We start from the raw sequence: 17,574 nt of genomic DNA on the forward strand, positions 1-17,574 counted from the left end.
GAGATCCATAATGGAGATGCATTGTCAGTGAGAGGATGGTCTTAGAGTAAAAACAAAAATAAGTCCTCAAGTGGAAGATCTAAATCTCCAAGAAAATATATAAAGCTATGTTGGAAATGCGGAAAAGAAAGTCACTGCCAGAAGGACTATAGATCTAAAACTCATGAGAAAGGAAAGGGATATGATGATTCTCCTTTTGTAGGGAAAAAAACTACCTCAAATGAAGGTGGGGATATGTACTTCGCTTCTTCTCCAAGTGCACACTAGATCATGAGGCAAGGTTCACTGACTGAGGTGCATCCTTTCACTTGACTCCCCATAGGGAATGGTTCTATGAGTACAAGAAATATGATGGTGATGAGGTCTTCCTAGCGGATGATAGGAAGGCTAGAATCATAGGACATGGAAAAGTCAAGATAAAGTTGCAAGGTGAAAGTATTAGAAAACTTCTTGGTGTTTTTCACATTCCTGCATTGGCCAAAAATCTAATTTATGTAAGGAAGATCGATGATGCAAGTATAAAAGTAGTGTACGTGAAATATACTTGCAATATGGTTTGGGGAGAGTTGGTATTAATTCGGGGAGTTTGGATTGGAACTATGTACAAGCTTCTAGGTAGCACTATTATTGATGGATGCAACAATTTTGTGGTTCTTGAACATGGAGCAGATAATCTAGTGGTATTTAGAGAAAAGACTTTGTTATGGAATAAAACATAGGGACACATTGGAGAGAAGGGTCTTCAAATACTTCATGGTAGTGGTATGGTAGAAGGTATATCTAATTTCTCTACAGATTTGTATTTCTGTGAACATTGTGTATATGGGAAGAAGAATCGGGTGAGCTTCCCCTTTGGTGCTAAGAGGGTGAAAGAGATATTACAGCTTGTGCACAATGATGTGTTTGGACCTATGTCGGTTCCATCACTTAGTAAGTATGTGTACTATGTCTCATTTATAGATGACTTCTCGAAGAATACATGGATATATTTCCCTAGGAATAAATTTGAAGTCTTTGACAAGTTTAAAGAATTTAAGGTTCTCATGGAAAATCATATAGAGAAGAATACCAAGGTGTTCAAGATAGGTAATGGTGAAGAGTTTTTCAAGAAGAAATTTGAATATTTCTATAATAAGTGTGGAATAACACAACAAAATACTACTCCAAACACACCTAAAAAAAATGATTTACAGAAGGAATGAATAGGATGTTTATGGAAAAGGTAAGAAGCATGCTTAGTGGTAGTAGATTAGGGCATAAATTTTGGCAAAGGCAGTGGATACTACATATTAGTTGTTTAACAAATCACCTTCATTGGCATTGAAAGATAAGACTCCACATGAGGTATGGACTAGTAAGAAACACTCTCTTTCACATATGAGCGTATTTAGTTGTGATGCATATGTACATGCTCCAAAGGAGAAAATAACCAAGTTGGATAGTAAATCTGAAAGGTGAATCTTTATTGGGTATAAGGATTTTTTTAAATGTCATAATAATTGGAACCCGAAAACAAGGAAGGTTGTGTACAACCGAGATGTGGTGTTTAGAGAGGTGAATATATTATTAAACATGAATTCCTACCAAAGGAAACTGAGAAGCTAGATTTTGACTTGAAGGAGAAAGAATCAAACTCCATAACAGAACAAGAATCAGAAGATGAAGATTCATACACTATAATTTTGAGAAGATTCGTTTAAGAGAGAAGGCAACGAGAGAGGTATAGTCCATATGCTTTCTATTCAATTTTTTTTTTGATCTATTACTTATGATGGTCCCATAACTATCTGGGAGGCAGTGGATTTACAAGATGGAAAACTCTAGAAGGATGCCATGGTTGATGTAATGGCATCTTTGGATGAAAATGAGGCTTGGAATATGGTGGAGTAGTCTGCTGGAAGGAAACATGTTGAGCCTCACAATTTCTTCTTTTGACACCCTTTTTCACCTATTTTATTCTTCTTTTACCATCATAATCACTCAATGGGAATTAAAGAACAGGATTTATGGCATGGTAGGTATATAATTTTCTGGTATTTCATAAGTTGATAATGTTATTTATTATTATCCTAATATTTTCTTTAGTTACTGAATTGGGATGATTTTGCAGCTAATCTCTAATTCTGTAGCCAAGTCCATTGTTTGATAGGTTCCAAGGTGCCACCTTTAGAGAGAAATATATGGAAAGCTAGCGATCAATGTAATTAATGACTCCCTCCTACCCTCATGAACCAGATTGATAAAAGAAGCTTCCAGTTACATGGTCAAGGATAAAGTCAACTCTATTAGCTATAATAGGCAAGCGAGGAATGAGATATTTGCCTCACAATTTTCTTTGTCAATATAAAATCATGAGAAAATTTTGGTATGTTACATGTTCGTAGTTAATTTTATCATTTTGTTAGAAAGTATAGGCATAGGTCTTTGAACATTTAATGATACGGCCTTTATAAAAGACCTCACAGTAGACACAAACATATTGATTTTATATATGCAACAGTGAAGACTTAAAACTCTTTTTTTAATATTCAGTTTATGAAGAACCTTTTTGTTTCCATGTGTGGTTGACTGTTTGATTGACAGTGTGATTACCTATTTCTAGTGGAGGGTCCCCCCAAGTAGTAAGGATTCTTTTTCGATTTTAGTATATAAAATTTATGTATAATTTCATAAGCTTTTGTTTTGTTCAATTGAATAGATGCATTTTTTATTTCTTTCATATTGAAATCATGATTTTTTTACTAATCATCTTTTTTGTTTATAGATGCACATGAATTAATCTTAATAGCAGTGATAGCAGTGATATGGTTTATACTTAGACAATAATATATTTTCCTTATAAAAGAGAGGATTTATTTGCAGACAGAATTTGATGTTTCATTTCAAACATAAGTGATTTATAATTGAAGAAAGTGTGGATATAGCTAAGTAGAGATTCAATTTATTTTGTTTTTTCATGCAAGAGTGTGTTATATTGATAGATGAGTTAATTCTTACAAAGCATATTTTAGAGATATAGTAGAGCGTGCGTGTTTTATGAATTTAATTTCATTTACAATAAGTATGGGATTGATTTACTTTTATGCGGAGTTGTGAGATTTTCTTTTGAAGCAGAGTGTGATATTTTTCATAAGTAGCTTTTAGTAAAAAAGTGTGATCATTTTATTTTCTAGGAATAATTTCTTTGTTCATGTGCATTTAAATAACTTAATTTAGAATTTATATTTCAATAACTTAGCTTAATTTATAATTTGTGTGAATATTCAAAGACTTCTAGTATATACAGTACAATTACACTTCATTAACGTACTAGTCCTGGACGATAATTTATTTAAGTAATTTAACGTTAATTAAATTACCAAACAAAACCCATTGGAAGAAAATGTGTGTTTAAGAAGAAGATGAATGAAAAATTAAATTTAGAGAAATACAAAGCTTGATTAATAACAAAAGGTAATTCCCAGGTGTCAAGAATTGATTTTGGTGATATTTTTTCTCTTCTTGCCAAGTTAGCTCTATTAGATTACTTTTAACTGTTTATATTGCTTTTGATTTTGAGGAGGAACAAATGGATGTGAAGACATCATTTCTTCACGAGGATATGGAAGAAGATATCTACATAAAGAAACTAGAAGGATTTTTGATGAAGGGTAAGAAAGAATCAGTATGCAGGTTAAAAAAGTATGTGTATGGGTTAAAGAAGTCACCAAAGTTGTGGTATCAAAATTTTGATACATATATACAGGGACTTGGCTTCACAAGGAGCAAAGCATATCACTATGTGTATTTTAAATTAATTGGTGACAATGTTATTTATTTAGTCTTGTATGTGGATGATATGTTGCTCATTAGAAATGACAAAGAAATTATTTAGGATTTGAAGACCTAGTTGTCATATAAATTTTACATGAAAGATCTTGGTGGTGAAACTTATATTTTGGGCATGGAAATTAAATGAAATTTGACAAAGAGGAAGCTTTGGTTAAACCGGAGGAAGTATGTTGAGACAAAATTGCAGAGTTTTAATATGCATGATAGAAAACCAATGAAGGATCCCACTCCTGTAGGTGTAAATTTATATGTAGGACATTATCCTAAGACACATGAGGAGGAAGAAGACATGTCCCGTGTTCCATATGCAAGTGTATTTCAGAGCCTTATGTATGCAATGGTTTGTACCAAACCAGACATTTCACATGCGATGGGAGTATTAAGCAGGTTTATGTCAAAACCAAGGAAGGAGAATTGGACAACAACGAAGTGGGTTTTCGTGTATTTGTGTGGAACTAGTAATTATGTTGTGCGATACCAAGGAAGACCAAGGTTGGATATATTTCTTGACACACATCGATTCGTTGATGTAGACTAGGCTAGAGATTTGGATCAGAGAAAGAAATCTACAAATGGGTATGTTTTTAACCTATTTGGAGGAGCAATTAGTTGGATGAGGAAGAGACAGTCTGTAGTAGCACTTTCAACTATAGAGGTTGAATACATAGCAGCTGCTCATGCAAGCAAAGAAGCAATTTGGTTACATAGATTATGTTCAAGTATGGGGTTGGTACAACGAGCTATAAAGATATATCATGACAACCAAAGTGCAATTTTCTTGGCAAAGAACCATGCTTATCATTCAAAGAAAAATTACATTAATTTTCAATATCACTTTGTGAGGGATATGGTTGAAGATAAAAAGATGTTTCTAGCAAAGGTGAAAACTCTGAAAATATTGCAAATGCATTGACAAAGTCTATGAGCGGTGAGAAATTTTCTTTTTGTAGAGAAATAATGGGCATTGTAGACTTGAAACATTATATAAGCTCTCCTGTGACCCCTGGTGTGGGAAGAGAAGAAGTGGGAGAATTTCAGGTGTCTGTTATATTCTTTCCATGCCTCATAGGGAGCCAATAATAGTTGGGCGGACCCAAAGATGGTGGAAGAACATACCCATGGTTTTGTGCATGGCTTTTGAGCACGGTTATTTTTTCCCATCGTATTTGTAGATTTGGTCAAGGGAACTATGCTTATGTTCTAATCGAGGGTTAGTGGATTAGGGTTTATGAATTTTTTGACATGTATACATATGTATTGTAACATTCAAAGAAATATGATGAAAAATCAATATGGTATTCTTGGTTTTGGGATCCAAGGTAAAATATCTATCTATATTTGTTTTATGTTCTCACCATTGTATATTTTTATGTTTTAAAAATTGGTTTACATGTAATTTTTGCATAGGGTTAAAACGTACTAAATTGTATTAGAAAAAAAATATACCTACCAAGATGTTAATGGTCAGTATGTCAGTTCAAAAAAAAAGTTCAAAATATATTGAATTTATCAGTGTTCCATAAAGCAAACAAAACTCAACCAACAAGAATGTTATATTTTCCATCAAAAGTATGTGGAAAAAAAATTAAATGAGTTCAATGAATAAAATATTAAACGAGGTAGAATGCTATATTTTCCAGAACATTTTGTAAGCAAATTTGATCAATGTAGCAAAAGACTATTCCAACAATATAACAAACACGGTCGGGCTCAAATCTATACCACCTTCTTGCAATCAACATCCGTAAAAGAATTAACAAGAAATACACAACTGTAAGATTGAGTTTCGGTTGATTTGATATCGTATGCCCCTGCCAACCTATATTATAATTTTATCAGCCAAACTTCGTCTTTGGAGATTATTTTGTAATCCAGTGAAAATAAATAATATTTAAGTTAGAGCTTATTACCATGGCCATTTCCATTATCCATTCTTATACCTATTATTTTGGCAAGATGTAGACCATGTCATTGGCATGTGGCCAAGTATGAACTAGCTCCTTTTATTTCAATGATTTGTAACAAATTAAAAAGTATTTTGGTGTTGATGTTGGCTCAAAGAAACACAAAAAGCCTGAGTGCTTTCCTCATGCTTTTCATGCCTGAGTCTAAGCCTGTGCCTCTTTCCGCTCATTTCATCTGCATATGTCATACAGGGGAGGACCATTGGATTTGGATCATCCACTCTTGTACAAAACATTATCAAAGGGAATCTTCAGTACTTATTAATTAATCAATAATTACTTCTGTATATTAGAAATGCATTTGTTATTATTTATTTTTCACTCTGCTTACATAGATGTCATAGTAATTTGTTTTTTAAGTTCATATTAAGAATTTTGATGTATGTCACTCCATCCCAAATTAGATCTCATGCATACCCTTTCTATCAAAATTATTTGAGGGCGTGGTACGATTATTTTATGGATACAAATGTTTGGAAAGAATGATCGCGCTCTCTACCATTACTGGCAAGGATGCAAGAAACATCTCTTTTAAAAGTCCCATGTCCATTTTTCTTTCTGCAAATAAAGTAAAGTGCGAACTTTGATCCATATATGAACTACACAACGCCAAGGGTGCTTCTGCTAAGAAAGTAATCTTCTTGCTTTGAACCATATCTGACCTAGGCCCCATAAAAGTGTGTATTTTAGCATCTGTTCAGTCACCCTTCTGATGAACATCAAATGTATTTCTCCCTCTCTGGGCCCAATGCTGGGAAATGGAACTGCTAAAACTAATGACTCGACCACTCTTTCCAGTTTAGCTTTATTTCAAGATTATCTTATGCTGGTGTGATTTATGTTTGGTTAGATCAGTTTCTCCACTCTATTGGTTTGGTTTGATTGATCAGGTTCTTTATTAAATTAATTTTCATTTGTATGTGCCAATATTAATTAGTCATGCTCTTTATTAAATTTATTTCCCATGTATGTGATAATATTTAACTTGTTCCTCTAGATTATTAAATTTAGTTTCTTTATTAATTTGTTATTTCCATTATTAAAATAATTTCTAGGAGTAATATTTAACTTGTTACTAATTTTAGTTTCTATATTATTAATACAGTTTAAGTTAATCTGTAATTTTAAAAATCATCCTAGATCTCTGTTAATTTTGGATTTACCAAGTGTTGAGGGAGATCAAACCTCTTTTCATTCTAAAAGATATTCAAATCTTAAGAGATTTCATCACTCTCTGTGTCGGGTAGATTTGAAGTTAAGATGGATCTAGGCTGTTATAATATAAATAATATTATTGTGGATAGAGATGCTCTCCAACTCAATATGGTAGAGTTGTAATGACTTGTCCTATCAACATTTTGATTAAATAAAATTACATAAAAGTAAAAATAAAATAAACCAAAATTAGAAAATAATTAAAAAAAAAAAATTATGGTAATGATGTTGTCATGTCATGAAAAAGATTAGTGGTTTTGGGATAGGGAAAGCCTATGATTTTTCTCATAATATTCTCAACCCATAGTTTTTCCCATACCATTTTCTCTAAAGCATTTCCATACAAATATCCAGATCTAACCCCATTAACCATCATCGTAGAAGATCTTCCAGTAAAAGTAAAGGCAAGGGAAGGATGCAGGGCATGAATTAGGGTTGAGGGTGTCATCGTTGATAAGGTGGATAGAATTTATTACCTTACTATGCCTATTCTCTTCACATGGCTATTATTATCTTGCAAAGGCTAGGATTGTCATAGTAGATGGTTTGACCTTATGTTGTGGATAAGGTATCTGGTCCTCTTATTGCGACGAGAGCATTGTATTTTGATTCTGCAAATAAGGAATGGAATTTGTTTTATCCATTTGATAGATGAGTGTTTGCTATATACTTTAGTATCACATGTGCTCACACTAAAGCCAAATCCAGGAGCATAATCAGTGATCATATTAGCCTGTTCAAGTAAAGTACAACACCTATTGATTGGAAAATCAATCCTTACTATTGTTCCCAACGCGTAACCACAACCTATAGGACATTAGTTTTTTTTCCTCAGGAAGAAAATTTTTGACATACTTATATTAATAAGGTTAGTTGGATAATCAACATCTGTCACAAAAACCTCCATGTATATAAAAGTAACTTCTAATACGTTACTTACCACTCTCAAAATATTCACTTTTTAATTCAAATCTTAGCTCGTTCATGTAAAGCACGACATTGATTCGAAAATCAATCCTTATTAAACATATTTACCAATCAAATGGGTATTGAATTGAGTTCTCACTTTTTAGAGGTAGTAAAAAGTCATTCGGTTTTGAAAGTGTTGATTTAAAATTCAATTTTTTTAGCATACTTTTTAGACTTAAAATTTTCTTGTGTATTGAGTATGCACATTTTTTTTTAAATGCTAATTATTTTCATGTCAATTTGAAAATTGTTGATGTAGAAAACAAAATTCTTAAAAATGAAAATTAGAAACATAAAAAAAAACATTAAAACAATGTTTTTGAATATATATATATATATATATATATAGAGAGAGAGAGAGAGATAAACATTGAAAATAAATATAAATAAAAACGCAATGACCCCCACCTAAGGACCCCGCCTAGGTGAGGCTCGCCAATTCTGGGAATCAACCAACCCCCCCTCAGGCTGCCCAAGGGGCCATGGATTAGAGTAGAGGAGCTTGCATAGAACTATTGTACCGTCGCTAGTGGCCCCTCGTTTGGCGTAGGAGGGGATGGTTGATTCCATGCAACCCCTTGACCTTAGCCAATGACCCCTCAGGTAGCCTTGGAGGGGATGGCTGATTCTGGGAATAAGTCATCCCCTCCCAGGTCGCCTGAGGAGCTGCTAGCCAGGGCGAGGGGATGCACATCTCCACCACTCCTCGCTACCCTTTGGGAAACCTGGGCATGTCTAACTAATTCCTAAAATTAGCCACCCCTACCCAAGCCACCCTGGGGTCTTCTAACCATTGTATAATTTTTTAATAATTTTTATTTTTTTATTTTACTAATTTTAATTTTAATTTTGATTTTTTTTAATTTTTTTTAACTTTCTAATTTTGTTTTTTTTTTTTTGTTATTTTGATTTTTTATTTTAATGAATTCTTTTAAAACAAAATTATTGTTAATTTTTTTAATATTGGTTTATTTTTATTTTTAATGTATTTTTTGTGTTTTATTAATTTTATAATGTTTTTTTGGTTAATTTTTAAAGTTTTTTCTTAAATTATGTTTTTTTTCTTTAATATTTATTTATTTTATTTTATTTTTCATTTTTTTTATATGTTTTTTTTAATATTTTTTTTTTATTTTATTTTTTAATATATTTTTTGTTTATGTTTTTGTTTGTTGAAGTGTTTATATATATATATATATATATATATATATATATATATATATATATATATATATATATTTATTTGTGTTTTTTTAATATTTTAGTTTTATTTTTTGTTTTAATATATTTTTTATTTAATTGTTATTATTTTGTTAAGAGAAATTTTTCGGCGTGAATCACATGATAATTCATTTGTCAACGCCTTTCGAACTAACAAGTGTGGTTCATTGTCAGGACAAGGTGAATGAGCAGATCTAGGTTTGCATGTTAAATAGATAGAGCAAAGACTCCAACAGCTATATTGACAATGGCTAGATTTCACTGGATAATGATAATTCATTTGTCAACGCCTTTCGAACTAACAAGTGTGGTTCATTGTCAGGACAAGGTGAATGAGCAGATCTGGGTTTGCATGTTAAATAGATAGAGCAAAGACTCCAACAGCTATATTGACAATGGCTAGATTTCACTGGATAAGGGTGGCAAGAGATTTGACCCAATGACCTCCCAATTAGCAAGGTACTTAACAATGGGAACTCAACCAACTTAGCTAATCCTTAGGACTTTATTTAATTGTTATTATTTTTTTAAAGCTTATTTTTTATTTTTATTTTTTTGTAAAGTTTATGTGGGGACTCTATTATATGTGAAATTGATAGTTGATTACCCTACACTGCTTGTCAAATTGATAGTTGATTTTTAAATTTTTATTATAATGTGTTACGCTGTTATAGGCTAAGATTTTAAAATAAAGATACATTTAAATTATTAAAAAAAAAAAAAACTTTTGGTATTATGACTTTTTCATTTAGGTGTTCATTTTTAAAATTTTTTAGTCAAATAATTTTTCCAAAATGTCATTGCTGAAATAAGTTCAAAACTTAATGTTCATGTACTCCTGATCTTTGGTTTTAATTCCATGGTTGAAAATTTGTCAAAATTTTAATGGTTTTTCAGTGATGATATTTTATCTTGAATAGTATGAATGAAAACAGTTATATTTTATTTTTAACACCACGTTGAAAATTATTGGAATTTTAAGGTTTTCCGTTACGTGATATTTTATCTTTAATGCTATGCTTAAAATAGTAAGAATTTTCAAGATTTCAATTATGATATTTTATCTTTAACTAAAAAATGTTGATAATTTACCCAAAAACATCAACATTTTTCGTTTTCAAATATTTTTGGACCAAACAAAATGAATTTTATTACTTTTACTATCATTTTGGTTAGCTAAAATTTTAGTTTTGATTTCACCATTCTTAACATTCTTAATATTCTAGTTTTGATTTCACAATTATTATTTGATTAAAACTGTTAACATTAACTTCTAAAACATTAACCTTTTTTTTTTTTTAAAAACACTTAGTTACATAATCTCTATCTGTCACAAAAACCTCCTAAAGTATAGAGTGGATTCTGTACCATTTAATTCAACGTAGCCGGTTAGAGCAAAGTGCAATGCCTATTGATTGGAAATTCAATTCTTATTATTGTTGCCCATGCATAATCACATTCCAAGACCTTTTTTGTTTTTTCAACAAGAAAAAATAACATATTTTTATTAATAAAAATGACTAAAAAATTTGCAGGTCACGAAGCCCTCTTAACTTTGTATTTAGCAAGTTTTAAAAAATTAATTTCAAAACAACGTTTATCGTTTTTTAAAAAATTTATTAGATTTCCATTTATGACACTAGACTGAAGATAAAAATTTATTAATTTCAAAATTTTCATGACCCACTACACTGAAGATAAAAATTTATTAGATTTCCAAAATTTTCATGACCCACTAGACTGAAGATAGGGCCATCGTCAACTTAGTATATCGAGGTATATTTAAAAATAAATTTTTTGTTTTATAATAAATAAATTTTTTTAAAATAAATTTGTTTATTTAAATTACATATAATTTAATAATATTTTTTATTTTTGAAATAATAGTTAACAATTTATTTATACTTAATTTAGATATATCATACTAATTTTAAAACAAATTTTCTTGCATTATATCTATGAATAATTCTAAATTGAAACACTTTAAAAGATATTTTTTTTTTTTTTAATTATAATTTATATAATTATATTTTAAAATATAAAATAACTCACATTCTTAAATAACAATTTTATTATAAAATAAATAAAATATTAAATATTATTTTCAATTTATTAATTTAGAATTATTTTAAAAGAATATTCTTTCCACTTCCCGTTCAAACTATGTTTTCCTTTTTCTTTTTTGAGGAATTCCCCGATCTTCCACTTTACTTTGAGAAAGCCACACTTACAAACTTGACATGGAAAACGATTAACGACCCGTGGCCAAGGCGGCCAGCCCCACGTAAAAAATCAAAAAACACAGTTAATGATATTTATGGAGAAACAAAACGGATGCTTTGTAACCTAAACATGTACCTATATATAGAGTACAAATTGTACTTAAATAAGAGGTTATACAACGCCAAGGAACAGTTCTTTAGCATCCGGATAAACGAAGAGTTGAAAGTAGGGAACGCTCACGACTAACTTGCGGAGCATGCAAATTACAGAGTAGAAAGTGTAGAGAAGATTGCGCCCTATTTCTCCTCGCCAAAAATGGGTGTGGAGCAGTTTCCGATCATAAACAATGTCTCCGCAAATAGGTGTGGAGAAACTGGTCCACACGTATTTTCTTTGAGGAGAAATAGGGCTCAAATATACAGCCTACTCTGCACATCTACGTACGTTAGAACTTGCATGTTCCGCAAGGTCGTTTGGCTCCTTCCATACTTACAGCTCTGGGTTTATCTTCGAATGATTGCTTCTTTGGTACTATATAGATAGGATGAGAAAGTGTAAGGAAGGCACTATAATTGAATTCTATTTCTCCTCATGGAAAATCGGTGTGTAACTGTGTCAAATTATAAATAATATCTCTGTATACCATGAGTGTGGAGAAATTGCTGCACACCTATTTTCATTGCGGAGAAACATGACGCAAATATACAGCCTTCTTTACACTTCTACGTATCTTAAAATTTGCATGCTCCTCAAGGTCGTCCGGCTACTTCCATACTTACCACTTTTCCTTTATTCCGAATGATTGTTCCCTTTACCTACAACTCTCCCTTTATCCCGAATGATTGTTTCCTTTCACACTATATAGATAGGCTCTTATTTAAGTACATTTCACATTTTAAAGATAGTTACACAGTTAGGATTTATTGGGTTTGTTTATTAATTTAGATTTATCTTAATTTTAGATTTACCAAGTTGGGACAGCTTTTTTTTTTTTTTTTAAAGGTTTGCATGTCAACAAATTTGATCCAATTTTGCTCTTGGTAAATGCTACGCTGGTTAAAGACCAACATATATCCATCTTTGCTAAAGAAAATCTCTCAAAAGATGAGAAAAATCAAATCTCTAGAGATACAAACATTTCTTCAATTTTTACACTTTAAAAAATTTTATATCTTGAAAATTTTAATCATATCCACATTTGTTAAATAAAAGATTTATAATAGTATTAATAAACCACTATATTGATAATATGAAAAAATAGTCATAGTCATCTCTCACTAAGTTTCATAAAAACACACTTTAACTGCTTCCATTTCTAATCAGCAAAATTTTAAAAATTAGCCCATTTACAATTATACAGAAAACATTTAGTTTCATGTCTTGCCCATATTGATGCAAAATGAAGGTACTTGTCAAAAGTGAATTTCTAATCTTCTTTTTATTATTCGCTGCCTTTAGGCCATTTACAATTATACAGAAAACATTTAGTTTCATGTCTTGCCCATATTGATGCAAAATGAAGGTACTTGTCAAAAGTGAATTTCTAATCTTCTTTTTATTATTCGCTGCCTTTAGCACTACATGGCCATTTTTATTATTCGCTGCCTTTAGCACTACATGGCCAATAGTAATTGATAGGTTAACTCACCACTGTTATTTTTTTCTTCCATTACTATTTAAGAAATGTTTTATAAAAGAAAGTAATATATTTCATTTATGTATTAAAGTTAAAATGTATTATTTATTTATTATATTTAGAGATTATATTTTTTTGAAGTGTGATATTTTATAAACTAAAATTAATTGGATCAACAATTAAAAAATTTGAAATTTAAATTAATTTTAAAAATACAAATTAACTTAAACTATAGAGTAACAGTTTTATTGCATTAATAAATAAAATGAAAAATTTAATACATTTAATAACTAGAAGAACAAGTTAAATATCACCACATAAATCCGAAATTAATTTAATAAATAGCATGACAAATTAAACTAAACCAATAAAGTGGAGAAACTAATCTAATCACAGAGATCATGGGTACTTCTAAGTGTTTGTTAAATCCATAGTTAAGATCAATCTAGGTTGGTTTAATTTTCTCTTTTAAATGTTGGAAGTAATGTTTCTATGTCATGTCATTATGAATTACAAGGAGTCAATCTAGAAGTTTTTAATTCCCAAGTTATGAGATGGAGTAGTGTCATGTCTGAGTCATAATTTTGGTTTAATTTACCCTTTTAAATGTTGGAAGTAATGTTTCCATGCCATGTCATTATGAATTACAAGGAGTCAATTTAGAAATTGTTGATTCCTAAGTTATGAGATGAAGTAGTGTAATGTCTGAGTCATAATTTGTGGAAATCAGTGATCTAGATCTTATATATGTAATTGCTTTAGAAACTCTCAAGTAGGGTTCTGAGGGAAGAAAACTTTTCCAAGTTTATCTATCCCGACAGAGGAGAACAGGCCATTCGACAGGGAGATCCTGAAACTGCGGAGGTGGGAGATCCTGAAACTGCGGAGGCTGAGTATTGGGAACAAGCTATAGCACTTGCTCCGGGCAATTACATCGAAGCACAAAATTGGTTAAAGATTACAGGACGCTTTGGAGAATGAGAGTTTCTATTATTGGGAAATCGTTTTCATTATTGAATATCTGACTCGAAATCAATGGGATTTTTCCAGAATATTCCCAAAAATTAGATTCTATTTCGTAGACATCTTATAGAAATATATTTACAATATAAAAAGAATACCTTTTCTGATTCTGGATTGTTGATGGATCTTCTTTATGTCATCCATTAAATCATTGTGTGATTTGTGTTATTTACTACATTTTTTTTTGACCTTCTTCTATTTTTCTAATATGATATCAAAGCATATTCTACACGGAAAGCCATGAAAATCTGGGAGAAGTTTATTGATTTGTAAATAGATTAGTTCAGGGTTTGATTTGCATATTTCTTGTGTGTAGATTTGTTCTGATGCGTTATGTGTTTCGTGGTGTTGACGTGCTGCGATCTGTTTGTTTGGCAGTAGAATTGTGGATATTGTTTTTATTAGTGTTTATCAAATTGAACTTAAAAAAGATTCCAACATTATCTCACCGCTTTGAAAAGATTTAAACGAGAGATCGTGGGCTAAGTCACAAAACAACTACGAATTTTGGATCTGAGATCCAAGAGGGAGATGTGTGAATTGTTGGCTAATCCCATTTTGCGCACAGAGAGGACGAGGATCTGAGGATTTCCAGCGCGAACCATCAGATGGAAGCTTTATCGATTCCCTGATGTCCGAGAGGTTAAATGGTTACGCAGCAAAGAAATGGACTAGCTTTTGTCATGTGCTAACATATAATAGCTGATAGAGTGTAAGGAGCCCACTCGCTGAATATGGAATTACGCAGCAAAGAAATGGACTAGCTTTTGTCATGTGCTAACATATAATAGCTGACTGAGTGTAAGGAGCCCACTCGCTGAATATGGAATTATGCAGCAAAGAAATGGACTAGTTTTTGTCATGTGCTAACATATAATAGCTGATTGAGTGTAAGGAGCCCACTCGCTGAATATGGAATTTTATTAGTAGTCGTCAAATCCTTTAAGTCGCGATCCAGCACCTGTTGTGAGCCGCTTTGCTGTTGCAGACTGACTATTACTTTAGAAGTCTAATTTTCTTTTGGAAGTCTTTATGTGGAAAAAGGATGTTTTTGGAAGTTGATTTTCACGCGGAGAAAGTCTTTCGTTTTTTTAAAAGTCAAGCCAATTAATGTATCAAATATTTATAAAATAATTTATGACTTGCGAAGGATTTGGGTATTAATAATTTGATGCAATGTTGATTTAAGAAAAGTTAAAGTCGGTGAAGTTTGAATATTACATTGACATCAAGTGGCTGCTAGCTAAAGAAAAGAAAGTATCCAATGCTATTGAGGTTTTCTTTGGTAATCTCCACATTCAGTTTTGTTAATCGGAAGATATGGTTTGAAGATGGTGAAAAGGTAAAGGAAAAAAAAAGTTGTTGGTAGAAGTTTTTATGGTACAGTTTATGTTTTAGTGTGTTATTGTGCAAGTGTATTGTTGAAAATCAAAGAACAAGCCAATTATTTAACAGTGATGTGATGGTTGTGCTCCCTGAGCATTAGTTACAGGTAGTTCTTAATAAGGTCAAGCTAGTGTGACTGGTTATGCTATGGGAGCGTGATTTTATGCAAGATCAAGTTGTATAATTGTCAGCATAAGACATTATGCACCCATAACTCTATCTTAGATAACTGGTGAAAGTTGTGCTGGGTCGTGGATTCAAAAGATGGCGGCACTTCCATAGGATGGTTCAGTATAGAGAATGAACTGTTGCGCTGAGGAAGGTTGAGAAGCATCGTTGAGAAGGGTCAATTCTGCAAAACATGTCAACAATGGTTTGAAGTGGTTATGTCTTGAATGGATCCAGTGGGAAGCTCCAAAGTGTGGTGAAGAAAAGAGAAAAAGCTCTGAGATTTCAGAGTGGATATGAGTGCTAGTGATGATATAATAGACAAATCTGACAAATATGAGTGCTAGTGATGATATATTAGACAAATCTGACAAAGATTTATTTATTGGTGTAATTTGTACTTTGAATGTTTCCCATGTCAGCGTTAAGAGAGGGTATTAGAAGTAATGAGATAGAGTTGTGTCATGTCAAGTCATAACTTGTCGAAATCATTGATCTAAGTCTTAGATATGTAAGTGTTTTATGTGATCAATAAAATTATTGTGTGATTTGTGTTGTGTGCTCAATATTTCTATGCTCTCTTCTATATTTTATGATATTAAATAGGCTATATTTCACCTGAAAATATTTTTCTCTTAAAATATTAACAAACTAATAATAATATCTTGATGCTCTGTTTTTCCGAAATTCCTAAAATATTTCCAAATTCTACGATCAATTAATTTCGAATACTTCTTTACTCTCTCCCAACGAAACGAATCTACATTACTGTAAATTTCACGCTTCCTATATGTTCTGGCAGAGCTGACTTAAGACCACCTCGCAGTTTACGATGTTTTAACGAATAGCAAATATTTATTAATTACTCTAACACAAATATAAAAGACAACCTCTTGGGATTCCTACCTGTTCCGGTTTTAATGTATTCGACCGCAACCTGCTTGCAAAGAGATATATATACCATGGAGCAATCCTTCCATGGAGTACTATTATAAGCGCGGTAGATCTCGACGAATTACAAACTTAGCAATGGTCTCATATGGTTTTACAATGTAAAAGAAATCAAGTCAATATTTACATACATGCTTCTTAGATTGTTTTCAAAGACTTTTTCCAATATTGCTGAGATAAATATTTTAATTGTAATTTTTAGTGAATTTAATATTAATTAATAAATTTTGTATTGATTTAGTTTAGATTTATATTAATTTATGATTTGGTAAAGGTTATTTTGTATTAAATTACTCTAAATTTATTTTAATTCGGCATTTACTATGTGTCGAAAAAAAATAAAAAAAAAATTAATTGTTGATCTTATAAACTTTATTGGATTCTCCAAAATTTTCATTGACTTTAAAGATACAGCCATTCTAGACAATATACTTTAAAGATAAGTTCATTATAGACTTCGTATATTTGTTGATTATTTTAGATTAGATTAGATATAGTAATATTTTTCATTTTTGTAATAACTGTTGACAATTTTTTTTATAAGTTTAAATATCAAATTAATTTTACAACATTTTTTCTTCCATTACATCAATTACCATTCTAAAGATATTTTTACTTTGATTACACATTAGAGTTTTAAGAAAATTATAATGGTATGTTAAAATATAACAATAACCTACATTGTTAAAGAATTATTTTATTATAAAATAAATAGGATATACGTTATTATTCTCAATTTATTAATTTACAATTATTTAAAGAAACTAACATATTCTTTGCACTTCCGGTTCTTGTCATGTTTTGTTTGTTTTGTTTTTCACAGAGAGGAACTCCACGTTCATGTTTCATTAAAACATTACTCATTCTCTTGATAAAGCCACACTTATCAACTCGACATGGAAGACCATTAATGACTCGTTGCCAACTCGCATGGCGAGCCCAACGTTCAATCAATGGTGGTCGTCATATGCTTTCGAAAGTAAAAGA

The sequence above is a fragment of the Pinus tabuliformis genome, chromosome 1_2 (assembly GCF_031772625.1).
Source record: "Pinus tabuliformis cultivar Carrire ecotype Pingquan chromosome 1_2, CPIR1, whole genome shotgun sequence".
NCBI classification, from domain to species: Eukaryota; Viridiplantae; Streptophyta; class Pinopsida; order Pinales; family Pinaceae; genus Pinus; species Pinus tabuliformis.